Source organism: Scyliorhinus canicula, chromosome 9 (assembly GCF_902713615.1).
Source record: "Scyliorhinus canicula chromosome 9, sScyCan1.1, whole genome shotgun sequence".
NCBI lineage: Eukaryota > Metazoa > Chordata > Chondrichthyes > Carcharhiniformes > Scyliorhinidae > Scyliorhinus > Scyliorhinus canicula.
In genome coordinates this window covers 178,876,348-178,898,408 of record NC_052154.1, presented here as the reverse complement: position 1 = coordinate 178,898,408, position 22,061 = coordinate 178,876,348, and the positions used below count along the sequence as shown (strand labels likewise).

The 22,061-nt window shown below is 44.9% G+C and overlaps 1 protein-coding gene across 3 annotated transcripts in view; it reads left to right on the top strand.

The window, feature by feature from the left end:
• Window positions 1–22,061, top strand: part of LOC119971929 (leucine-rich repeat-containing protein 4C-like) — a 1,202,445-nt gene that overhangs the window by 252,855 nt on the left and 927,529 nt on the right. For all 3 annotated transcript variants that reach the window (XM_038808271.1, XM_038808269.1, XM_038808270.1), the window contains exon 2: window positions 17,294–17,351. The gene's annotated coding sequence lies outside the window, so the exon portion shown is untranslated. The remainder of the gene's footprint in view (window positions 1–17,293; window positions 17,352–22,061) is intronic.

The window sequence follows — 22,061 nt, the reverse complement described above, 5'->3', positions numbered from 1 at the left end:
CCATTGGCGACTGACAAGTTGGGCTGGATTCTCCGGCCGCCGATGCCGAAATCGGATTCCGCGATCGGTCGGAGAATCAAAGTTCCTGACGAAATCGGGGGCGGCGCCGCTTTCGCGATGCTCTGCCCCCTCCAAAGCCGAGTATGCCGTGCAATGTATTGACGGCCTCAGGACATTGTCTGAGGCCCGCCCCCGATCCAGCACTGATTCTGGCTGAGAAATCCAGGACATTCTCGAGGTCTTCAATGACAAGTAAGGACCTGCCCGCTAACGGCATTTTCCCCATCACTGAAATTCCACCTCATGCTGTAAAAGCTCCAACACCATTAAAACCCGAAATTTCGGGTGGAATTCATTCCCAAAATTTCTAAATGTGGGCAGGTTGTGATCAGGTTCGCGAGCCGATCCACCCAGCAAGAATTGCACCTCATTTCCCATTGGGTAGATCGATGTGCTCCAGATCGCAATCCAACCACACGGAGTCAGGGTGATTTGCATTGTGGGCCTTGAAGAAGCTGGCAAAGCCGAATCCTCAGAGAACAGTGCGATCCCAGAATGACACTCCAGCCAGACACCCCTCCCCCCTCACCAACCGCTGGAAAGCCACCCCCCCCCCCCCCCCACTCCACTCCACAATCATTGGCAAGGTCTCTCCAAATTCAGGGCCCCACCCTTTAGGCCCTCCCTCTTTCAGGCCCTGTCCCTTTGCAGTGCCAACCTGGCACAGACCTGGCACTCTTGCAGTGACAAGATGGCACTTTCCCCTGGCAGTGGAAACCTGTCACTACCAAATTAGCACTGCCAGGGTGCATCAGTCAAACAGAGCACCTAGTCTTTTGAGAAAGAACGTCAAAATAGAGGAAACACCAGAACAAGTAAACGATGGTTAGAAACAACACCTGCTCTTTCCAGGAAGAACTTCAGAACGAAGAAAAAAACCTCTGTGAAAAATCTGTGGTTCGAAATAACTCCTGCTCAAAAGAGGAAGCACTTCCGAGTTAATGGGCCATGAATCCCATGATAAGCTCTCCATGGTGATCTCAGTTTACCACCTTTTGCTTCACCTAACTGGAAGGACCTTGAATGCAGACTCAAAATCTATTTTTTACAAAACTGGTCACCTCGAGCTGCCACAGATGGTTGTCTTGGGCTACCTCTGTTATCTTGCCCAGTTCTACCCAACCCAACATCCATTGCCATTGAAACCGGCCATTGCGCGTGTGTTGTTCCTCGTGTCTTAATAAAGCTCGCAGTCTCAAGTGTGGAGAAGATGCTTTATTGTGGGTTCGTTCAGTTTCCAGAGCTCGACCTAGAACTACCTTCCAGTGCTAACTACCAGCTTTGCTTGCTGTGTGTCCTGCTTACCAGCCCCCCTGCTGTGAAGAGTGTGTCCTCACTTCCTGTCCTGATGTATTTATATGGCTCTCCCGTGCTCCCTCTAGTGGTCGCTCAGTTGTGTTGCATCTGGTTAACTTGTGATCACCACATCCCCCTTTTTCTCTTAACATATTTTCTGAACATCGTTAAAGAAAATTGTATATCCTGTCCCAGTGTATTTATAGCTCTCCCGCTCGTGTTTGCTCTGTTGTTTTTGTATCTGGTCAATCTACGATCACCACATCCCCCTCTTTCTCATTACATAGTTTCTGTACATCATTAAGGAAAATTATACAAAACAGTAACTTATGATATGCGTATCTATACAAGTGATGATGCTATTGCCTTAGTTAACAAAGCCAATGTATTTATATGTCCAAACTTAATAAACACATTTATGAGTCCAAACTTGATGAATTTGTTCAGAGCTTTTTTTTTTCTTTTTGTTGTTGATGACGTGGTGATATTGATATTGCAAGTCCGCTGTGAATGTTGTTGGTGTTCCTTGTTATCTTAAGTACCCAATGCGTCATCCCGAGGTGTTTGCATGGTCACATCACTGATGTTGACTGGCATGGACTTTTTTTTGTGCTTGTGGTGTTGATTTATTGTCTCATCCGCCTTGGATGCTGGTGTGCTTGCTTGTTCTGGAGCAGACGTGAGTTTGTGCGATTCATTGTCATCCCATGACATGTTTGTAGTCTTGTTATCGTTTTGCAGTGTGCTGTGGCATCGTCCATCATGTGCCAAGTAGTGCCATTGTGTACAAGTCGTTGTTTCATTGCTGTTGTTTCTGTCGTTCCTGTTTTTGTTGTTTCCGTTGCCGTACTTGTCGCTGTTTTTGTCGTTTCCGTCTTTGTTGTTGTCGCTATCTTTGCTCCTGACTTTGTTGTGTTTGTTGCCATTCTTGTTGTTTCTGCCTCTGTCGTTGTCGCTATCTTTGTGCCTGACGTTGTTGTTTGTCTTGTTGCGCGTCATGTTGCTTTTATTCTTGCTGTTGTCGTTCTCGTTTCTGCTGTGCTTCTTGCTATTGTTGTTGGTCTTGTCGCGCTTCATGTTGTTTTTGTTCTTGCTGTGTTTCTTTTGACTTTTGTTTTTCTTGTTATACTCTATGAGTGTCCCGAGTGGATAATTTGAGTCATTGAGCATTCCGTCTCGCGAGTGGTGCGAATGATCTGATGTTGCATCGGTGCAGGTGACATCAATCAGTTGTGGAGAATTGGATTCCGCATCTTTGCTTTCTTGGTGCTCGTCTTCTCGCGAGTGGTGCGAATGATCTGATGTTGCATCGGTGCAGGTGACATCAATCAGTTGTGGAGAATTGGATTCCGCATCTTTGCTTTCTTGGTGCTCGTCTTCCGGAGTCAAAGTCTTCTCGATTACATTTGACGCGGTGTCTGTGGACTCTCGGCGCTCCTCTTCTGGAGTCCACATCTGCATGATTTCAGTTGACGTGGTTTCTCTAGACTCTTGGTGCTCCGCTTCTGGAGTTAAAATCTTCATGATTTCTGTTGATGTTATCTCACTGGACTCCAGGTGCTCCTCTTCTGGAGTCAAAATCTGCATGGTTTCTTTTTGTTTGATGTCTCTGGACTCCAGGTGCTCCTCTTCTGGAGTCAGAATCTGCATGGTTTCTTTTGGCGTTGTCTCTCTGGGCTCCAGGTGCTCCTCTTCTGGAGTCAAAATCTGCATGTTTTCTTTCGGCATCGTCTCTCTGGACTGTTGGGTGGCCCGACTCTGTGCTTCTGTACAGACAAGCTGAGAACTGTCAGTCTCACTGTGATCCTGTACGTCGAGTGCGAGCACCTTGTCACTGTTTTCGCTCTGTGCTTCGGTACAGACAAGCTGAGAACTGTCAGTCTCACTGTGATCCTGTACGTCGAGTGCGAGCACCTTGTCACTGTTTTCGCTCTGTGCTTCGGTACAGACAAGCTGAGAACTGTCAGTCTCACTGTGATCCTGTACGTTGAGTGTGATCACCTTGTCACTGTCTTCGCATGCAGTAGGCAGAGGTGCATTGTCTTCTTCTTGTTCCTGTGAGCGTGTTGGACTTTCATAGTCCGCTCTTTCTTCTTGTTCCTGTGAGCGTGTTGGACTTTCATAGTCTGCTCTTTCTTCTTGTTCATGCTTGGTGTCCGCCCGGGAGTGTTTGCTTGCATCCCTGTTGCCGTCTTTCATCACTCGCACTGTGGAGCCTGTCATCGCTCGCTCCGTGGAGTCTTCCTGTGCTCTCTGTGTGGCGTCGTCTTCGTCTTGGGTATTGCTGTCTTCTAATGTATCGACGAGCTGCCATGGCACCATGGTGTTGGATTCATCCACCATGAGTAGATTCGTGTTGAGCTTTGCAACGGTGTCGCTGATGCTGTGATCAGCATGTCCAAATAACTCCTCCATGTCTGAGTAGTATTCTTTGAAAGCCATTTCATCTTGGTTGGCTTCTTCTACCACGAGTTGATTCGTGTTGAACTTTGCGACCGTGTCGCTGATGCTGTGATAAGCATATCCGACGGACTCAGCTGTGTCTGAGTAGTATTCTCCGAAAACCAAATCATCCTGGTTGGATTCTTCTACCACGAGTTGATTCGTGTTGAACTTTGCGACCGTGTCGCTGATGCTGTGATAAGCATATCCGACTGACTCAGCCATGTCTGAGTAGTATTCTTCGAAAGCCAAAGCATTTTGGTTGGATTCATCTACCACGAGTTGGTTCGTGTTGTACTTTGCGACCGTGTCGCTGATGCTGTGATAAGCATATCCGACTGACCCAGTCAGGTCTGAGAGGTAATCGTCGAAAAACAAATCATCTTTTGTTGTTTCGGAATTCTTTTTGTTCGCTTCACTGTGTGTGGTGAAGGTAGCTTTTTCCAAGGTTTTGTGCAAGTTGTTTTTCACTGTTGGTTTAAGTTCAGGCGTTTTTCTGTGTTCTGAGGCAAGAAAATTTGGTTTTACCACTTTAAGTGTCTTGGTTTCAATTTTCGGGCATTTCCCTTTTAAGTGGGCGTGGTCAGGATTCTCAGACGTCATGACGTCACGCGTAGGAACGACTTGCACATGCGCAAATCGGCTTTCTTTCCTTGTGCGGTTCGGTGTCCATTGCGCATGCGCGGCTTGCGCATGCGCATGACGGTCCGCGACGAAGACTTTTTTTGACTGCGCATGCGCGTCTTTCGCATGCGCATAACGATCGGCGCCGCAATCTTTTGTAAACTGCGCATGCGCGACTTCCGGTTCCGGCACATGCGCGACTTCCGGTTCCGGCGCACGCGCAACTTCCGGTTCCGGCGCATGCGCAGACGCGATTTGTAGTTCTTTGCTTACCAGAGACTGCAAAATGTGCTCCAACGCCATTTTATCGCGGATTTCAGCGTTTTTTCTTTCTAAAAGTTGTAAGTTACCTTTTCTTACCGATCTGGACTGGATTTCAGCGTTTTGGCTTTGTGAAAAATTCATGTTATTTCTTCTTTTTGATCTGTACTGTGCATTCGCGATTTCCTGATCTTTTTGTGATTTTTTAAGTCTTGCATCACTCAGTCTCTGTGCAGGTTGGACTGTGAGCATGCCTTGCTGTTCAAATTTCTCACAGTACTCTTCAAATTTGTTTAGTAACGTTTGTAAGCTGTTCCTGTCTTCACCTTTTGAGTGTTTAAGTCCATTATACACTTTCCTATTGACAGGCCCTTCGATGAGAATTGCTATTTTAATTTTGTCTGAGGCTTCTGCAACATCATTAGCTATGAGATAAAAATCGAACATTTGTTTAAACCTTTTCCAGACATTTCTTACATTACCAGTCGTGTCCAGCTGAGGTGGGTATCCATGCCACATCCTTTCATCAGCAATGTCTTCCCAAGTCGAATGTCCAGCAGGAGATCTCCATGCCATTCTTGGTTGAGATTTCCATGCCATTTTTTTTTTGTTTTCTGTATCTGCAGCTGAGTTGTCCTGTCATAAGCGTCTGAAATCACTCCTGGGTACCATGTGTTGTTCCTCGTGTCTTAATAAAGCTCGCAGTCTCAAGTGTGGAGAAGATGCTTTATTGTGGGTTCGTTCAGTTTCCAGAGCTCGACCTAGAACTACCTTCCAGTGCTAACTACCAGCTTTGCTTGCTGTGTGTCCTGCTTACCAGCCCCCCTGCTGTGAAGAGTGTGTCCTCACTTCCTGTCCTGATGTATTTATATGGCTCTCCCGTGCTCCCTCTAGTGGTCGCTCAGTTGTGTTGCATCTGGTTAACTTGTGATCACCACAGCGCGGAGCTGGGAGAAGGAGTGGCAGAGGGAGCCAGGTTTCCATCACAAAACGTAGAATGTAGTTCCAGTGAACTGAAGGCTTGTAAAAATACGGGCCTGAAGAGGAACCCACCTGCCTGCTATAATAATACAACAATATAATAATAATCGCTTATTGTCACAAGTAGGCTTCAATGAAGTTACTGTGAAAAGCCCCTGCTCGCCACTTTCAGGCGCCTGTTCAGGAGGCAGGTACGGGAATTGAACCTGCGTTGCTGGCATTGTTTGGCATTACAAGCCAGCTGTTTAGCCCACTGTGCTAAACCAGCCCCTGATGCCGGATGGGAACTCTCATTTCGACTACCTTGAGCATCGTCCTGTTCCACACACGTTCTCATTTCTTTGAAGGTGGCACTACACTTGTCTTTGGAGTCATAAAGCCGTGGGTTCAAACCCTATTCCAGTACGGAATCCAGGTTGGCACTTCAGTATCATGCAGAGCGAGTGGACCAATTCTCTGGATAAGATGGCAAATCAAGGCTCCATGTACCCTCTTGAGTAATCTCATGGTCAGAGACACGGGACAGAATTTTAACGAGCAAGTATTGACGGGCGTGGGCTCCACCCGAAAGAGTGTAAAATATCGAGCACATGTTCCTGTGTCATCACCCACCCGCACCATATTACAGTCGGCAGATGCACGTGGGCATAGGGAGCCCATCTAACAATTGAATGGGTAATAGAGCCCATTAACAACGTAACTGATTCCAATTTTATGTTTCCCGGGCGATTTAGTGGTCAGCATATGGACAACTGTGTCAGCCCATTTTGTTCACATTTCTCATAAAAGGGCAGGATAAAACAGTAGCTGTGTGAATGGTTAGGACTTCAGGTGAAAGTTTTATTTCTGAGATGTCGTACCTTTTCCTTTGGTTTCATCTGAAGTAACTTTGTTCTGGAAACCCTTTTTGTTTTTTCACCTCTGTCGGAGCATTTCTTCACGGTGTAGCATTCAGTGTTCTGGACACTGTAGTCCCTCATTTCAGCAGCTGGGAATTGTGTACTCCACTAGTGGGACCTCCTCTGAGGAGGAAGAGAGGTGACGAAGGGAGAGGAGGGCAGGTGTCTGCAGGCAGCATTCCAGGGAGTCACCCGTGGGAGGAGAGGCGCAGGCGCAGGGCGTTGGGTGGGGGGGCAGGGCCAGCAGGTAGAACAAGGAGGATGGGAGCACAGAAGACGCCACTGTTCTGGTGTTAGAGTACACAGGCAGTGATCCAGCCAAGACAGTGTCACAGGAAGCTCCGCCTCTCTGGGGGCACTGTGACAACATTATGCCACCTGATTGGGCCAAAGATCGACTCCAGCTGTGTGGGTGGACATCCAAAGCCAGTGGCTCTGAAGGCCATCATTATCCTCAATTTTTATGCATTCGGATCATTCTAGGGACCCGTGGGGGACCTGTGTGCAATGTCCCAATTAACTGTCCACAGTGTCAGAAAAATGCAAGGATGGACAATATTTTTCTGTTGGTAATATTCTTGTCATATTATATTCAAACTGTTGAGGGGGTGTGAGTAGTAATTGAAGCAGGGACAGAGTGACTGAGAGAATAAGGGGTGGGTTTAATATGGTAATGAGGCAAAAATGCTGGGCAGCACGGGAGCACAGTGGTTTGCACTGTTGCTTCACAACGCCAGGATCCCAGGTCGATTCCCAGCTTGGGTCACTGTCTGTGTGGAGTCTGCACGTACTACCCGTGTCTGTGTGGGTTTCCTCCGGGTGCTCTGGTTTCCTCCCACAAGTCTCGAAAGACGTGCTGTTAGTTAATTTGGATATTCAGAATTCTCCCTCTGTGTACCCGAACAGGCGCCGGAATGTGGCGACTAGAGGCTTTTCACAGTAACTTTTTTTTAAATAAATTTAGATTCCCCAATTATTTTTTTCCAATTAAGGGGCAATTTAGCATGGCCACTCCACCTACTCTGCACATTTTTGGGTTGTGGGGGCGAAACCCACGCAGACACGGGGAGAACGTGCAAACTCCACACGGACAGTGACCCAGAGCCGGGATCGAACCTGGGACCTCAGCGCCGTGAGGTGGTTGTGCTAACCACTAGGCCACCGTGCTGCCCTTTTTCACAATAACTTAATTGTAGTGTTAATGTAAGCCTACTTGTGACAAATAAAGATTATTTTTTAAAAAATACTTCAAATAGTTGTTTACATAATTTAGTAATGATGTTTACAGAAAAGGAATAGATTTAAATGGGTTGTTGTGATTCAAAGGGGAGGATATAAAAGAAAGGGTGTAAAAGAAAGGTGTCCTATGGAAAGTATAGTTACAGTGAGTTTACTTTTCTTTTATATTTTAAAAGTTGGAGTAAAGAAAATAAGTTGATCAAGTATGGGACAGAGTAGTTCTAAAGCATCTCGGTGAGACAATCGAGACAGCAAAGGGAAAGAACGTATTAAAGGACATACTGAAAGCTGTGAAGGGAGATGTCCTGTGTCTCACCAGACAGCAGGAATAGCTGGTCAAATTCCCAGAAAGTATTGAGAATGAAGTGATATCTGAATACCCAACTTCTATTAACTTTAGAGGGCATCCCAAGGAAGAATTAAAAACACTGTGGGGTAAAAATTACTGGACTTGTATCGATATCCAAACCTATATGGAGTTGCTAAACAGATGAGGAAGGTTAGCTCTGAAGGCAGTTAAGTTAAGGTCATGTGGAGCTATTTTAAAGTATTGGACTGTGTGAAGCCATTGTTGTGTTTAAGTTTAATTCTATTTTATGTTTTCCTATTTATTAATCGGCATTTACTTTTCTTTAAAATCCTCGCAAGTAGTCGGGGACATGATTTCTGGATTTCGAAACCTCTCCTGATTCTGTACAAATTGGAAGAAAAAATAAACGAGAGGCAGTTGTTTCAAGATTCCGTTCTGGAATTGAACAGTTTGGCATTTACCTTGAGTCATGCCTTTACAACACGTGTGCCAAGCTTGAAAGTGACACTGTTCAGATGGGTCAACACATTCATTCATTACCAGATGGGTCAATCAAGCTAACTTGAGTGAGTCAGAGGCTTTGCAACTATTACTGGTTTCCCTGTATTTAGGGTGCCATAGACTGCATTCATGTGGCCACCATGGCTGTCGTAGGTCAACCAGGAGCCTTTTTGAATAGAAAAGGTTATCATTACATAAACATGCAGATTGCATGCTACCACAAGACCCAGATTCTTCAAGTCTGTGCACTCTATCCTGGCAGCTCCCACGACGCCTACAGCCTGTGACACTTCCAGGTGTTAAGGCTGTTCATGGCTCCAGCTTGACTGGATGGCTGGCACTGGGTGACAAAGGATACTGCTTGAAAAGGTAGCTCATGACGCCACTCCGGCACCCAGGAAGAAAGGCGGAAGAAAGGTACAATAGGAGTCATGCCCCATGCCTCTACAAGGGCAGTGATTGAAAGGGCCATTGGGCTGCTGAAGATGAGATTTCACTCCACTGCAATATCCTCCAGAGGATGTGTCACTTATAGTTGTGGTCTGCTGCACTCTGCACAATCTAACTCTGGCAAGGGGACCCACTGGAGGATGAGGATAGAGAGGCAGCATCACAGGCAGCAGAGGATGCCTCCAGTGATGGATCTGCTCAGGAGCCCAGGGAGGCACAGGATGAGGATGTGGAGGAACACATTAAGAACCTTCAGGGAGGCAGGGACACCAGGGACATCTTAATTCAACGCACCATTAACTAGTCTACCAAGGCATGACTTCATTCACATGCCAAGGCACCGTCTCCTTAACAAACATTTCCGAGGGGGCAATCCGATACTCTCAGTGTCGAATCGCAACCTTTGTAATGACGTTTGTAGCCAACCTGCTGTCTCTCATAAGCCATGACATGCACCTAGAAGGAGATTGAGGCAACTGAAAGAAAATCAACCCTTAAATATTGTACACAGTAAGACAAAAATAGACATAACATAATAATGTGCGAAATGTCAAACTGAAATCAAACATTACGAGCGTGAAAGAAAATAATGCCCCCTCTGAAAATACCCTTCATGCCTTAGCAATCAGCTTGTGAATGCTGTGTCATGGTGCTGCCTCACCCGCCCCCTGCCCTCTCACCACCCCCTCCCTCACATGGCAGCGCCATGGGGTGCAGCCTGCTGACTGTGCTATTATGTCAGCCTTAATGACCTTGGCAGTCATCCTCTGGCCAGCAGGGCCTGAGAGAGCTCCACCTCGGAGGGTGAATCCAACGCCCTGGCTGGGCACTCGTCCGTTGTTGTGGCCTCATCAGATGAGGCGACAACTGGCAGAGGTGTTGCCCTTGTCTGGAGTGCCCGGACTAGAGCCCACAGAGATGATAGGTAGCTTGTTCTTCAGAGTGAGCTGGGTTTGCACCTCCCTGCTCACTATGGACAGAGAGGCCCCTAGCAGAGAGACTAGGACCGGAACCTTCATGCCAGTGGGATATTGGTCCTGCCAATGGTGCACCCCACCAAGAGTTTTATGGCAGGGTGCAACCCTTGCTGACAATGACGGGACCAGAAGATCCTGGTACCAGTCAATGGCGGGCCACCTCGATCGGTTGCGCGGTAAATCCTGCCCCAGGTGCCTCATCCATTTCACACACTGCCAGCAATCTCCTGAGGTGACTGTCGATGTGCGGACCTTCATCTCTGAGTGCAGCCCATGAAGCCCAGTTCTGTTCCTGAAGCTGTCTCTCCATTAGTCAATACTCTCTCAATGGAAGAAGCTGTACGCTCAGTTCTCAGGGTCGACACAGTGCTCCAGCAACTCATGGGCACCTCCATGACAGAGGCCATGGCACTCATTAAGTCATAATGAGGAGAGCATTGAGGGAAGAGGTTTTTCTTAGGCTGTCCTGCCAGTCATAATCTGTCTGAGCTTGAGGACTGCATATTCATTATCTTCGGAATGAGTATGAGGGCCCTACGAGATTTGGCAGTTGTCAAATGTTTCCTGAGTTGAATTGTAAAACCAACACCTGAGTCATTGAATCGTGAGACGGTGAATACTAAATAAAGACAGGTATCATTTCATTGAGTAAGAACAAAGCCTGTACTTTACTGAATAATGACTTTGTACTTTGATTCATTTCTATCTTGATGAAGGGAAATTTCAGTGAAAGCCTCTTCAATACAGATGATTGTGTTTTGTTATGGACCAGGGTTTAGAAAACTCCAAAATATATTATGGAGTTCATCTGACCTATAAATTTATGTTGAGTTTGGTTAGGATGCGCACAAGAGCCTGCGTTTCAGGTGTTATTCAACAAACTTCTTAGGTGCTTTTAATAAAAAAAACAAGCTTTATTCTGAGAACTTAGTTAAAATTTGTATAAACACACACACAGCAAGAATTATTATCAATTACAAACATAAAGTCCCCACACAGCTACAGTAATCTATATATAACCCGTAATTAATTCCCCCTTAACTGTTCCAATTCAATAACAAAATCCAAGTAAACCAGAAACCTATTTTCAAAAGTGTGCCCAGCACATGGCATTTTCACTGGTATAAGACTGTTGTTACTGATACGTTTTTCCACTTTTCAAACAGCAGATTTGAATTCCTTCCAGAAAGCAATTATCTCTTTTAAGTTACCAAGAAGTTTTTAAAATGAAGGTAGAGAGGCAGGCCAAAAGAACTTCTGTTCTCTGTCTGAGTCCACAGCAGCCGAATGTGAAAGCGAAACCAAAAGAACTCACAGAGCCACAGCCCAGCTCCACCCGCACAATGGCATCACTGAAGCCATGTGATAAGCCAAAAACCTTTCTTAAAGGGACACTCCCATGATAGTTTGATGGAAGAAAGTTGAAATTAACTCGAGTCCTGATTCAGGAAAAGGGTAACCACAACATGGGTTTCGGGACCTATAAAAGCTCAGGAGATCCCCGGAGGTGATTGAAACAGGTTTATTTATAGCCAAATGGAAAGGCCGCAATGCGGCGGACAGCATAGAGGTCCCAACCTGGACTACTGATCATGTCAGTCCCAGTCCAGAGTGGCTTTTAGGGGTTGATTCTATGAAACCCAGACGATGGGCCTCCGCCCATCAGCGGGGCAGCTCGTATTCCACGAGCCCCAGGGCAAGATCAATCTGGTCATCCTGTGGGTCTTGTGAGGGTTATCACAGGATCCAATTAGTTGAAAAATAAACAGAATACTGAATTGTTACCTCGATGAGTTGAGTGGTCTTCGCTTGTTCTTGCAATCCTTCATTCTGCCTCTGTCAATACAGGACATGGACTTGGCCTGATCATTTCATTCTCAGTAATGACACCACAGTTGTTAATCCTCTTATGTGAATGCTGTGGAGCACCAGGACAAGAAACGTGGTGATGTTTGGCATTCGTTCTGACAGTCACTGCCAAGAGAATGAAAACACAATTCTGGCTGCAGCAGACTCAAGCCCATTTGCTCAGTTTGCATTTGAGGATTACATCTTTTGCTACATTTTCCAATTCTCTCTTTGCAAAAATAGATGTGAAAAGAATGGCATGCATTATTAAAAATAATGTGCTTCTAATAGTCCGCGTTCATTGCAATGGATCATACGACATTAATGAACCATTTAAATTTTCATTCTCATGGTTCATAGTATAATTGGAATCCTTCAAACGAATAATATCCTTCAACATAATCACAGGAATCTGATGTTTCACTGATAGTCCACAGGAAAATAATGAGCAGTAATGTTCCCTCCATATCATTCCGGGAACACACTCGAAAATGTTATCAAAAGCAGTCATTTTGGGCTGAGTTGCACCAGCAAGTTGAGCATGCTGTTTAAAGTTTTGAAAAAGACCTATCAGCATATGTTTAGCATTCTGTTCTTGATCACCAAAGATGTAAATGCGGAATTCAGGCTTCTAATCAGCTTCATAATTTGTATGCAGAACATTTTCTGCTCATACTATTACACCTGTTCATGACAGCAGTAACTGGGAGGCGGTGCAGGGGTGAGTGATCAATTATTCATGCTCGCATTCGAGTATGTGCACAGAAATATCGCTTCATTCTTTTATGAACAGATGGGATGGAAATGGCAGGTGACTGCGTTCAACTTGTTTATGTCCATTTGTTTATTGCTCTTCCATTGGCTGTACACAAAGCGGCACAGTTTTTACCCTCCAGCTTAGACTTTGAAAGTGCCTGGTCCTCACCGCCCACCCCTGATATGTTGGGTAAGCTGGGACTACGTGGACTGCGTTTGATGCAGTGTAGAGAGAGACAGGCTTTCAACGCTTGAAGAAATGCAACACGATTTTATTGATCAACCAACTATAATACATGCTTAACTGTGGGTTGACACTGTGCTGACTTGACTGGAGACCTAAGGCTAACCTGACCAGACTATCTGACTACCACATGGTGTTTGTACTAGTTGCTGCTCACGAGCTCTGTCTGTCTCAGAGGCTGGATCCAGAGAGAACGGGAAAACTGGTGCCCTCTGGCTTTATAGTGGTCGTGTCCTGTCTGGTCATTGGCTGCTGTGTTCTGTGTGCTCACTGGTCATCCTGTGTGTCACTGCCTGTCTGCACTCCATCGTATACCTGGATGTATATTATGACAGCCCCCACCCCTCTCGCCCCCACATGGTCCACAGAGGTTCCCAACGTCATTGGTTTCTCCCATTAGTCATTTTATTTTTTAATAGTTTTTTCGTGAGTAAACGACAATATTGATTTATTTCTCAGAGAAAATGCAACTCATATACTTGTTGTGGATACAATCAAACATGACGGGCGAGATCTCCCAGTGACCCAGCCGCGTGGTTCTAGGCAGCGCGCCGTTCACCGGTGGTGGGATTCTCTCTTCCCACCGCTTGTCAATAGGATTTCCCATTGAAGCCACCCCTTGCTGCTGAGAAACCCGAGGGTGGGGGTGTATTTCCGGCGGGAACAGAAAATCCCAACGTTGACCCCCCCCTCCTCTCCCTTCCCACCGACCCTCCCCTACCACTCCGCCTCCAGATTCCGCACATATCTCTCAACCCCAAGGGACCTCCTCCCACAAAATAGCCCCTATCACTGGACTCCTTCCACCTTCAAAGGCCTACAACCTCGGACAACAAGCCCCCAACCCACAGGATTGCTCCCACTCCCATGAGGGCTCCGCCAGGTGTGACTATCATCCTACCCATTTACCTTATACTCTCACCTTTCCTCCAGCCTCTCAACACAGTTAAACTTGCCTGGTATACTGCAACTAATGCTGTATTAAAAAAAAGGGGTCATGGCCTCCTGGCATCTGAGTTGCCCTTGATGGCAGCATTGGGGATGAGCTGCACTGCCTGAATCTCTCCCAGCTTGAGATGGAAGGTTGGGGAAGATAGGACCGAACAAAAATTTGAGGTGAAAAGCTAGACGTGGAGTGACACTCTGACCCTGTTTGCCGTTCCAGGGATGTTGAGCCCCATTAACCCTGTCTCTCCGTTCACTAATGTTTCCCGACCTGCACTTTCTGTTTTTATGCATCGCCTGAGCTCCCACTGCAGCAGGTAAAGTCGCCATAAGCCTAGATGACCATTGGCTGCTTTCCCCTTTGAGGGGGAGAGCTGACTGGTGGTGGTTTAACCTGAGGATCATCACACCTCAGACGAGGGGCAAGGTTGAGAAGGCGGGGCCTTCATGAATAGCCTCAGCGGGTACAGGAATTGAACCCATGCTGCGGGCCTTGTTCTGCATACAATGCCAGCGTATCGTTCCTCAAATAAGGAGACCAAAACTGAATATAATACTCCAGATGTGGTCTCACCAACACCCTGTGCAATTGCAACAACACTTCTCTACTTTTATACTCGAGTCCTTTTGCAATAAATGCTAAAATTATTTTTGGTAGCTTTTGCTGAACCTTGAAGTTCTCCCAATCCTCCAGCTCACCACTAGTTTTGGAGTATGGTATGCCCTAGGTTTTGCCTTTATAACTTCCTTTTTTAGCCATAGAACATTTTTATCCCTTTTACACTTCCTCTTTCTCTTAGAAAAATACTTTAATTGAGAGGTATTTACTATCTCCCTGAACATTCGCCATTGATCTTCAACTGTCCTACCCTCAATTATTTGTGCCCAGTCTACTTGGACCAACTCTTTCCTCAGGCCTATATAAGTACTTCGGCCCAATGCTAAAACTCTAGTATGACACTCTGGGTGGGATTCTATGATCCTCAGGCTAAGTGAAGCTGTCAGAAATACCTCAGGATCAGCAATTCTGGCCCCTACAGGGGGAGAGCACGACACTGGAGCGGCCCTCGCCACTCCAGCTGCTGATCCTGGTGTGAACTGGGCGCCGTGGGGTCCGCCCATGCGCAGTGGCACTGGCGCCAACGTGCGCATGCGCAGTGGCTCCCTTCTCCGCTACGTCCCCGATGCAACCTGGCGCAGGGCTATACAGGGGCCGGCGGGGAAGAAAGGAAGTCCCCAGCCGGAGAGGTCGGCCCGCCGATTGGTTGGCCCCGATCGCGGGCCAGCCCACATCGGACCGCCCCCCTTCCGCCGTCGGACCTTCTACCCCCCCCCCCCTCCACAGGCCACCCCCCGACTCTTCCACGCCGAGGTCCCGCTGGCTGAGAGCAGGTGTGAACAGCGTCGGCGGTACCATCTTGGGCTGAGTATCGGCGGGGGGGGGCCGCGTAGAGCGGTCCACGACCGGCACCACGCTGGCGCCAATGGTGCCAATTCGTCGCTCTGCGGAGAATCACATCCTGGCGTCAGGGCGGCATGGCGCGATTTGCCCCAGTCGCGGGGATTCTCCGGCCCAGCCCCGGGCAGAGAGAACCCTGTCCTCACTCTTTTCTCGCTCAATCTAAGTTTGAAATTCTAGCATGCTGTGATCATTCTTTCCAATAGGATCCTTAACAACAAGACTATTTATCAACGCTTCTTCGTTACATAATACTAAATCTAAAATAACCTGCTCCTCTTTGAAACCTCCTTCAATTTTTTGGGAGTTATTGACAGAGATGTCAAGAGTAATAGTGACTTTTTTTGTCTAATTATGCTTCTTCTGGTTGGCTCCATAACATATTGCTCTAAGAAACAATTCCTTTTACATTCGATGAAATTTGCCTTAAGGCTACCCTTGCCAATTTGATTAATCCAGTTAATATGCATGCTAAAATCATCCATGATTACATTTGTGCCCTTCTCACAAGCCCTCATACTTCCTTGGTTTATATTATGCCCCACTTTGGAAATATTGCCCGGGGGCTGTAAATTACTCCTCCAAGGAGCTTTTTTCCTTATTTTTTATTTCCATCCAGATCAATTCAACATTTTGGCCCTTAGTGCCAACATAATTTCTTAATACAGCCTTGATGTCATCTTTAACCAATAAAGAAACTCCACCTCCTGTTCCATCCGTCTATCCTTTCAGAATACTGAGTACCCTTGGCCATTCAACTCCCAGTCCCAGTTCCCCTGTAACCATGTTTCAGTAATCCCCACCAAATCATAGCCATTTATCTTCACTTGTGCCATCAGCTCATTGACCTTATTCCGAATATTGCGTGCATTTAGGCACGATTTTTTGAAATAAATCCGACCGATTTGTCTTTCCTTTGCAGGATTTTCTTCTGCACTATGCTTTTCACACATTCTGACCTCCTTCATTAATGGGATTTCACTTGCCCCCTCACTCCAATACAAAACAACACAATACATCCCCAGGAACGGTATTCCATGTTAGGACACCCTGGCAGATAACATTGGCGTGTTTCGTGACTCCAACTTTGACTTTTCACCTCCATTCTCTGAAGCCAGCAATGGCTGCCAAGCCTTCAGCTGCCGAGGTCCTGAGCAGTAGAAGACAGTGACTTAAACGTCTCTTTGTTGCTTTAAGATTCTCTTTAAAAACTCCTTCAATGTTTTTGGAGTTATTGACAGAGATGCCAAGAGTAATAGTGACTTTTTTGTCTAATTATGCTCCTGTGAAGCATTTTGACACATTTTTCACTGAAGGTACTGTGTAACTATATTGTTAAAGCTAACAGGTCATTATTGTCTTCCCAAGCAAAAGGAAACTTTATTTCGTAATTGTGTTTTCAACTGTGTTTGAATCATTGATCTTTTATGTAAATCTTTTCGCGTATATCTTTTCGGACTGAGGTGAGGAGAAATCTCTTCACTACCACAGAACGTTGTTGAGGCCAAAACGTTGCGTAATTTCAAGAAGGAATTAAATATAGCTCTTGGGGCTAAAGGGATCAAGGGATATGGGGGAAGGGCGCGATCAGGGTATTGAACTTGTTGATCATCCATGATCTTAATGAATGGCGGAGCAGGCTCAAAGGGCCGAATGGCCTCCTCCTGATTCTATTTTCGATGTATGTTTCTATGTATGTATTCGTGTCTGATCCACTGCTAAATCCATGCAACATTATTTCTGTTGCAGTTTGAAGCACCGCAGGTGCTTATCAGCATTTCCCAGCAGATGTCACATAGTGACTGTGCTAATAGTGAATGCTTGTATTGGCTGGCTGCAGTGTCAGCTCAGTAATAAAGATCAGCAGAGACATGTGAGCACATCTTTTACATTATGTATGTATACCTACTTGCTTCTGTTTAATAGTTGTTGAAGTAATAGTGCGTTCTTAGAGATTCCCAGTTGCTCTGCTTTAATCATTTTCTTTCAATTTGTGTTTAGATTTTAGCAAGTGATGCTATTCAGGAGCAGATGCGAGGAAATGCTGAAAACAACTCAGGTAATGAACTCATTCCCCTTCTTACAATTAACCTATTCATGGATGGAAGGACATTTCAAGAGTTTGTGTAAAAAATTTGAATATTAATACGTGTTTAAGCCAACAAAAATCATGTTCACTCAGTCTGGAGGTTCTATGGCCAATCTCTCGCGTCACCTTTCCTTGGTTCCAACCATTTTGTCGAAGATCAAGTAACTGATTGGAGAGAGGTGATCTTCATACTTCCATAATCTCCTGTTGATTGCCTTCATGTAGGGTGGTGGCCTCTTGTGATTTCCGCAGAGAGGTTCGTTTACGGTGAATTAGTTTAAATCAAGGAGAGAGTACAATTACTCCTTTGTCCAAAACAAATTAAACCATTACCAGAAAATTATCGACAAAACAAATAATCCTTTTGCTTTTCTGGTTTTCTTTACTTATCTTTCACTTCTTCATAATGCCTTTACGTTTGAGGTAGAAATTGTGACGTTCAATTCCCAGGTTAGAGCTGCATTAGGTGCATGCACGTGGCTCCAAGTTGGCATCACAAAGTCATAATCCTGTCTCTCATCTACACTGGTGTTTATGTTTCGATGTCTTTCTTATTGTGTTCTTGAGAAAATATTTGCTCAATTGATGCTCTTCTTCGTAAAGGGAGAAGAGCTACCCATCATTTTGGTTACAATTCTTGCAAGTAGCAAATTGGTGCATGTCAGCATAATTTGTCATATGTTATTTGTATATAAATGAAGGCAATGCCCTTTGTCATCAGGAAAATCACAATGAAGAATTATCAAGGCCAAAAATCTAGATTTAGATGAGCAGTGTGCATGCAAGGATGGATGGGCAGAGAAACTGGGTTTGGCAGTCAAGTCTAAGATGGTGATGGGGAATATTGAATCATTTTTACTGGAACGCAAGATGGGAGGTTTTGGTTTGTGGAACTTGGATTATCGGGAGCATATGAAGGTTGGAGATTTTGAAGGCATTACAGTGCGTTGATATAACTTCCTCATATTATTTGCTCCATTGATTTTTCCAAGTCAGTTTCTGTGTTGATCTCATCACTCAATGAAAAGAACAGCAAAGAAGAATGTTAAATTAGTTTTCAGAGTTTTATCTTTAAAGAGTAATTTGGAGTGTCTTGCCTCTTTAATGTTTCTGCTTACTGTTTTAATGGCAAATAAACAATGGAAAAGACTGTAATAAATTACTTAAAGACTTGGTCGATGAACTTTCACAGGTGTTAGAGTTTGTTCCCTAAACATCACACCTTTAATGTTTAAAACCAAAGAGTTTTTTTCCAAATATTGAAGAACTCTGAACTCAATCAAATGTTCATGCTGACCAGGTTTTAGTGGAAATGTAGGACAGAATTTTCCAGCCTCTCCCACTCAATGGACTTTTGAATGACCCGCTGCATTTTACAGCCCCGCCCCCTCTTCAATGGGGTTGGAACATTTTGCTTGTGGGATTTTGATTTAGATGACCTATACCTCAAAGATTAGTAACATGGATGAAAATTCCCAAATTACCCAATGCATCACCTGCTGGTTGTAATTGGGTTCCAAAGAATACGATAAACTCATTAACGTAGTCAGTGCATTTCTGTGGTTTACTCTTTTTAACAATGACCACTGGAATATTATTTCTAAGTATTGTTACGACATCCTGGAATAGTGCGCCATCTGTTCCAGCCCCACTTTACCGTAGAATACCAGCAGTGCAGAAGGAAGCCATTCGGCCCATCGAGTCTGCACCGACCCTCTGAAAAAACACCCATTGCCCTGCCCTATCCTCATATTCCCACCTAACCTTTGGACACTAAGGGGCAATTTAGCATGGCCAATCCGCCTAACCACCTAAACGTGACCTGGAGGCACAACACAATTGAACTTAACAATTAATTCTTAGAAAACACCTAAAGTCTTTGGTGTTTTGGGCTCTCCAATAACTACAGTAAATTTAAACACAATTAATTTTTATTAATACCAGTAACTATAATTAAATATGCAGCAAATACAACTAGTGAACTAATATCTAATTCCAACCCACCCCCCTTTAGCTCACTCCTCCCTCTAGACACACACACATGACAGACAAACACAGAGGGGAAAGAGGAGTGGAAAGAAAAGTAATACGTAAAGTAAATGATCAAAGTCTTTGATTCAGATGGACGTCTTCCAGTTTAATAATTTTTTTTGTCGCGGCCGGAAGCTGGAATTCTCTTTCTTCTGCATTTCCTCTCTCTCTCTCTCTTTTGCTTTTCTTCTCTCACTAATGATTTTCCTCTCTAATTCCAACGTCCTCATTTCAATTTCCATTTGAAAAGCTCTCTCTGTTTCTTTTGGCTGCATCTCTACTTGTTTCACTTGTAACTGCACCCTAGCTAATTGCACTGACTTTTGCCGTGACCCAGGCTGTGTTTCTGGCATTGCTTTCAAATTTCAATGCTGAGCGATTGCTTCAATTAGCTCTACCTTCCTAGCTTTAGCCAGCACTTCTATTTTTAATTTACTTGCCAATTCAATTAGGTTGTCTTTTCGAAGCCCTTGTAAATAAACCAAAGGCCGGTAGTCCACCTGAAGAAAAGACGTAGCAGCTTACAGAGCCATCCTGTTGTACTGTTACAAAGCTGATGCTTCTTTTTATTAAATATCGTACTCCAAACGTCAGTGTCGACCGTTCCAAAGATCATGGAACTGAGCCCTCAAATTATGTTATGACACCCTGGGTTCATGCACAGTCAATTCTAGCCCCACTTGGCGGGGAGTCACAATGCAATTTAATTTCACACTTCTTCAAAAACACCCAAAGTCTTTGGCCTATGTCTGCCCAATAATTACAGTCACCAGGTTTGTAAATTTAAGCACAATTACTTTTTATTAATTGCAATAAATATAATTAAACATGCAGCAAATACAACTGGTTAACTATTATCTAATTCATGACCCCCCCATCGTTAACTTACCCCACCCTCTACACACATACAAGACAGACAAACACAGAGGGGAAAGAGGGGTGGAAAGAAAAATAATATGAAGTGTAAAAGGATAATAGTCTTGCTTCAATTGGACGTCTTCCAGTTTGATTATTTTTTGTCCAGACCTTTCGTTGGGTGAGGTCTTTGCTTTTTGACTACAGACCCCATTCCCAAGCTGTATGATTTTTGGGAATGCTGTTTAAGAGTGCAAGCTGGTTCCTGACAAAAGTCTGCACGCAGCACTCCCAATCTGGCTGGCTCCACTGTTGAGATAGACATGTCCTCCTCCTCTGCAATTTTCATGAAGTCGGGCCAGCATTTATCAATCTGATTGACCATATCAGATATGCGTAGGAGGTGATACGCGTCGAGCTGCGTGTACCGATTGATGGTCTGACTGTAGTCAATGACCATCCTTTTTTTCTCCCTAGTTTTCGCAACTACCACTTTGTCGTAGTCAATATTTTCCCCGCTTCTGTACTGTGATAGAAAAATGCAAACATGATTCATTAGGTAAGCAAAACTGAACTTTATTTACGAATTAGAACTGACTGCTAGCAGTATGGCTGAGACGAAGTCGGAAGACAGTCAAGCACAAACTGCTGCATCCGTCCCAAGTCTGCAATATCACAGAAGAATAAGACGATTTTTATACAGTATAAGATCAAGATAACATGAATACAGCTTGGTCAGGAATTTGATCAATAGTAAAACATCAGTAATAATCATTACAATGGTGTCTCCTTGCTGACCTTTAGGGGACTGGGGTCTCATGTCATTATCTTGTCTTTGTTTTAAGGGATGGACAAATTTGTTTAAGTACAGGAAGAGACAGTTTTTTTAGCTTATCGTATGTATTTAGACTGCTCTGGTCTCATGACGAACGCGTCTTATCTGAGTTTTAGAGTCAGCCAGTTCTCAGGTCAAGTTGACCTCGGCTGTTTGTATCTGTGTATTTGTATCTGTGCCTTAGGTTATGTGAAGTCAGTTTAAATTCAATTGTACCAAGAAGACTTGACTAGTTTTCCCATCATGCCATTATTTGCTTTGCACAATACCACACTCCCTCCTTTTGTCATTTCATGACAACTGGCTAAATAGGTATATCCATGATTCGTTTGAAAATGCATTTACACAAGCAGGCAAGCAATCCTATCCCTAGTAGCATTAGTAGAAGTAGAATAAAGGCCTTAAAGATCCAGTCAAATAATCCATGACCTAACCACCCTAGCCAACCTGGCGGGTTATAGTCGTGAAATTCACTGCCAATTTCTTGAATTTGAGCAGCCTGTTTCTTAATGTGGTCGGACAGGTTAGTGATATTTTCAGAGCCATCTGGAATGTAAGTACAGCACTCTTGGCCTATGATAGCGCACGTTCCTCCCTGCGAGGCTAACAGATAATCCAAAGCCAGTCGATTTTGTAATGCCACGGTCCGGATAGTCACTAGCTCAGCTGAGACCTCGGCCAGTGCCTGTCCAGTATCCCTGGCTTCTGTTGCCGTTACGTTTGCCAGATGTTCCAATGCTGAGGCCATGTAGATCAGTTCGTTGGATGCCTTGCCCGCTCCGTTTTAGAAATTGTTCATTTTGCTCGCGAGGGGGAGTGCATAAGGGTGGGTAGGTGACGCATTTGGGGTACGACATATCCCAAAAAGCAGGATCCTGTCCAATCAATGGGGAGCCACGGATATGCTTTAGTGCCGCATATAAAATAGGTTCCATTGTAGGCTGTAAAATCATCAGCTG